The 5,546-nt window shown below is 30.7% G+C and overlaps 1 long non-coding RNA gene across 1 annotated transcript; it reads left to right on the plus strand.

The window, feature by feature from the left end:
- The first annotated feature begins 4,357 nt into the window (after positions 1–4,357).
- Positions 4,358–5,266, plus strand: LOC140181659 (uncharacterized). Its single transcript, XR_011876689.1, has 4 exons — positions 4,358–4,484; positions 4,644–4,681; positions 4,823–4,903; positions 5,021–5,266. It is a non-coding gene; the product is annotated as an uncharacterized lncRNA (long non-coding RNA).
- Positions 5,267–5,546: the final 280 nt, after the last annotated feature.

Consider the following 5,546-nt stretch of genomic DNA (forward strand, 5'->3'; position numbering starts at 1 on the left):
CTTCATACTATTGGGTCGTCAAGGAGTGTTGCTAGACCACTAGACACCAACCTTGATTAGTAAATTTAGTACAACTAATTTACTATCCGCTTAGTATTGAACCTATGGGGTCACACACTAACGACTGTTCTAATCCTTAGTAAATAATTATTTTATTATTATTTTGATTTGATGAAATAAATAATTATATTAATTCAAATAGAATATTATTATATTCTTTGCTAGCACCATGAATATAATAATATGATAATTGAGAATATGAAATAATTAATTATTTATTTTATGATGAGTTTTAAATATGGATAAGATCCTAACTGATTATGTTTCAAATTAAGTTTTGTAATTTGATTCATAAATCAGTAACCAATCTCATACTATATATATGTATGTATATGGTAAAAGAAAAAGTGGACAACCTTTTTTCTTCTACCTCCACATACACATGTATTCCAATTCTTAGTGAAGAATTGTTAGTGCAAGGAGTTGTCGAAAGTTTTCCAATTAAATCCAATGGTCAAAGAGTTAACAACAAGGATCAATCTTGGTGTGGATACACATAGTACCTTCGTACTAACGAAGGAGAAAATTTTATTCACTGAGGTACTCATGTATTGGCATTTGACCCATCTTATTGAAATAAAATATTAAGCACAAAATAGATCAATAAGATTATTTTATTACTTCCGTTGTGTGTTATGAACACATCTAATCCTTCAAAATACAGCAGCAACAACAACAAAAGAATGACGATAAGGAGAAAACACATGAAGAAGAAGGAACGCAAAAAAGAATGAGGAGAATGAGGAGGAGGAGAAACATGAAGAAGAAGGCGAAGAAGAAGAAGACGCTCCATGTGTAAACGAGCGCGAGAAGAAGAAGAAGAAGAAGAGGAAGAAACACGGGAGAAGGAGAAGAAGAAGAAGAAGAAGCGCGGGGGAGAAGAAAAGAAGAAGAAGAAGAAGCACGGGGGAGAAGCGTGAGGAAAGAAGAAAGTGGGAAAAGCGCGTGACCTAAAATTGCTTGGATGCCAAAATTACTTGGATTTGGAAAATATCTCTTATTTTGTTAAATAACAAGTTAATTAAATAATTCTTAAAAAAAATTAAGCATAATATCTGAAAAATAACTATAATAAACTAAAAATCAAACTCAGATCAATTAATTATATTACACGTGACTAGTGCAATCTATTTCCATTCCTACTTACACTTACATACCTTTATTTCAATTAAAAAAATTCTAAAAATCAATAATTTTAATTCTAGCCACTACTTTTAATTTAGTCAAGTTTAAAATCAGACCTTTAGCACACACATAGCATTATATTTTTAGTTAATACTTTTAAGTATTATTGATTAATTATTGAAAAAAATAAATTAATTATGTTGGTCGTATAATATTATTCTATATAATTTATTTCTATCCCTACTTATACTTTTACGGGCGTTTATTTTCTATTTGTTTTAATTCTCCTTTATTTGTTATGTTCACAAAAAGAAAATAGCCTTAAGTTTAAACTTTAGAAGAAACAAAATTTACTTTTATCAAAACATAAAACAAAATAAATTATGAGTTAAAGAAATAAAAAATAACAAAAGTAAGTACCAAAAGCAACAAAATCTCGCTATATATAATAGGAGAGTAGTACATGATTCGTTATTCGACAAGTGTCCAGCCTATTTAATTGACACGTGGCGCAATAAGAGAATAAGGGCAGCAAAGTAAATAAAAGTGGTTTAGATGTCAAATTTAAAACTGTGTTGTGTACATTTCAGAAAGCCAAAACCCTAAACTGAACGCGGTCACTGTATTTCAAAATTCAAAAATCCATTCTCCTCCCTCATCATATATCTTTCCATCCATCTCTTCGCTTGCCAGTACCGAAGCTTTGTACTGTCACCAGAGCAAATACAAAAACTTTGCTTGCGATGCAAATAGAAAAACTGTCGTAGAGACTATTCATCTGTTTGTGAAAACCGAAGCTCGATTTTTTCGCAGTTACTCAGCGTGGATGGCTATCATTGGCGGTGTTGCAGAGGTAATTTATTTTTTACGAGTTAGAATAGTTACACAAATTGTTGTGTTTATGCAAAATCAATGAAACTGAGAAAGTGTTTCTTTATTACGGTTAATGAACTCATAATGGATCTCAGATTCAGTTCCAGAGCTTGAATGATTCTAGATCTGTTGCTTTAATGTATGTAGTGTTCAGATATGATGGCAGAGCGCATCTTGAAGGAGCTCAAACATTTGCAGAAGGACCCTCCTACGTCGTGCAGAACGGATTAGCTTCCTCAACCACATCCATCTTTTTTATCCTTTGGATTATTTTGAAAAGTATTATTTAATTTTAAAACTGTGGAAAAATTAAAAAAAATCATTTTTATAATTTGAGATAAGCAATCTTTAGTGCCCCTTTCATTGTTTCATTGATCCTCAGAAAAGTTGGTGCTTACTTTTCATTTTCACTATTTTCATATCTTTAATCACATTATACATGCTTTCGGGAAGAACTATCAATAAAGTGGTTGAAAGAAGAAGTTAAAAAGGAAGGTGCTGATAAGGAGGGTGTGGAACCAGTGAAGGAATAAGAGGGGAAAAAAACAGAAGCAGAGGAGAAAAGTGTTGGAGTGGAGAAAGATGTGTCTCTTTGTGGGATACCACTTCTGCCAAGCAAAAGAGATGAAGGAAGTGATATAGTTCTTCTCAAATTTTTGAGGGCTAGGGAGTTTAAGGTCAGTGATGTATTTGAGATGCTGAAGAGGTCAATTTTCATTTTTTTTCTTTATATATAGTAACTCGTAAATAATCTACTTTAAATTAGAAGTTACTAAAAAAAAGAATAAAATGGTTCAATTTTTTTCTTTACAAACTAAGAAAAAAAACCTTTGCTGTCATAAACACTTTTATATTGGAATATCGTCAAGAACTTTACCTTTAACTTTGTCTTTATACTCTTGCTACACATTTTCTTTGGTTTGTTATTCCAACAAACCAATTTAGTGAAAGATCTGAAATCACATCCTATATTCTCTATCATGTTGATTTGTGTGATGGAATCCTCAAGAATATAGTTGTTTTTAAGCTTTCTTCTTTGCATTTACATGCTTGATTAAATGCCTATAAACTCTTTGAATTTTGCTTCATTTGTTCTAACTTTAGACTGAAAGATTAAGAGCTAGGTAATGAATGCAGGGGTAATTAATAAGAATTAACTAATATATGGGACTTAGGAGCATCAGCTAATGATTTTACATGTCTAAAATGGAGTTTGAAATGTATAGCCACATTGCCTTCGTTTCTTATATTCTATTGGATCTAAAAAAATTAGAGGTGCAATGGTACTATATTTTGTCATTGTAGTTAGATTCTATAAATAAAATTGGAGAGAGAATTTTATGCTCTAAATTGAGAAAATTGTTACGTCATGATCATTTATGTATTGTGACCGTAGTGTTTCATTTTTTATAAACTGCTATTGTAATGATCATTCTACCTTGCTCACTCATTACTTATTTAACCCATGATTTGAGTTTAAGTTATTTACCTACAAGCTTACACTATTCTTTTAACTCCCGTATTCACTATATTTTCATTTGAAGAATAAAATTGTAGTTTTTTTTTAACTTGCATACTGTATTAGTAGATAATATAAATAAGTTTAAATGTATCGTGTAAGAAATTAAGAGACCAGAAATAATTCTAAGTTTGCATACACTTTTGCAATAATTCGATTTTTTTCTTAGTTTCTAATGTTGTTTTCCCTTTTCAGTCACAGTCTCGAGTGATTTGGCTTATATCGACTTCTGCTCTACGACATTCTATATGGTAAGTCTTGGTTCTATTTTAAGTTGCATTGGTTCTTGATTAATGGACTTTGTTGATAGTAAATAATTATTATTGTTTTTTTTCATTTGATAGTACTATCAATTATGAATGTGAACTGTCATTGTCTCGGGAAATAAATTTTGGCTAGACAGTTTTAATGTAACAAACAATATCATTTAAATTAGGTATAAAAAAAAGAATTAGATGGTAGTTGAGAAAAATACTTAGCTTGATAAAAAGAATTGCTCAAGAAATAATTTAAATAATTTAATGTAGCTTCTTTGGGGATTTAAATGAGGTGTTACTTTATTTAGTTTCAACATGTGTGTATGTTTGCATATTAATATAGGCAAATGCAGAATGGCCAAATTTAGCAGAGTGGTTGATGGTGGCAAATTGAGCTAAGATGAATGGACAGAGCTGCAAGGCAAGGTTGAGAGAATGAATGCTAAGTCTCAATTTGTAATGACAAAAAGAAGAATCACACATTAAAGCTTTACATTTTTTACTTTGAGTTTGAGAAGAAAAAGAGAAATCTTCCACGACCACTAGATCAGAAGCTGAGGGAATAGCGCTTTGGTGATTTTCAGGGACTTGCTCAAGCTGAAAATCTCAGGGACTAGCTTGCTGAAGCTATGTCTGATATTGTGGTCAAGGTAAGATTTTTGGGTTCATTTCTTGCTTTGATGTTTGGTGTCTACTCTTGCATTAGTGTATATGATGTGTTAGTTTTGAGTTGCTTGCTGATAAATAATATGATTTTATTGCAGTAGCTATGGGTTATATATGGTAAATAATCTTTTTGTTTTTAATAGATTTGTTTGGACCTTTTTGGCTCTGTGGTTTGCTGCAGGTATAACATTTTCTTGAGCTTTTACTATCTGATTGGTTACAGTTTTCACTTTTTTTATTCTTGGTGTTTAATATCTTTTTCCTTTTCTGACAATGAATTTTACTTTGGATCTATATTTTATCTTTTTTTGGTGGATGACAGCTTCAAGTTCCATTGCTCCATCATGGTAGGTAGTCAATTAAAGCTCTTCCTCATCCATTTTGGGGCTGTATCTTGATGGGGGTAGGTAGTCAATTAAAGTTCTTTTTCATCCTTTTTAATTTTTTGGTATAAATTTTTATTATAATCATTGTTTTATCTTTATAATTTTTAATGAGTTCAGTTATATATTTGGATCAGAAATTCTAGACTCAAGAACCAGAATTTAGAGTTTTCGTGTGAAAGTCACCATTATCAAAGATCAACGACACAGATTTACATGAAAGTCACCATTATAGACTGGGATTTGATTTTTGCTCAAGTAAGTTGAGGAATGCTTCTTTTTTTAATTATTACCAACATTTGACGATGTTGCTTAAAACTCTATTATCTACAAAGTTGAGGAATGTTCTTTTTTCATATTAGGTAAATTTCCTCTGCTAAATGTAATAAGTCATGATAAAATAATTATTTGTAAATAAATTTTAATTAATATATAAATTTTCAAAAAATAAATCTAATAGTAACTAATCATAATGCAAACTGTTTGATTACGTAGTCCTTCTTTCACTAATCAATGTTGATACAATGGAGTAGGTGGCTTATGGTCTCAATTTTTTTGTTGCGTACTTGCATCAAATTGTGTAATGCTACCAAGTAACAAAGTAGGACTTGAAATACTGTAAAATGTCACATTTTGGTTACTATTCAGATGTAGACATGACAT

This window comes from Arachis hypogaea, chromosome 18 (assembly GCF_003086295.3).
Source record: "Arachis hypogaea cultivar Tifrunner chromosome 18, arahy.Tifrunner.gnm2.J5K5, whole genome shotgun sequence".
NCBI lineage: Eukaryota > Viridiplantae > Streptophyta > Magnoliopsida > Fabales > Fabaceae > Arachis > Arachis hypogaea.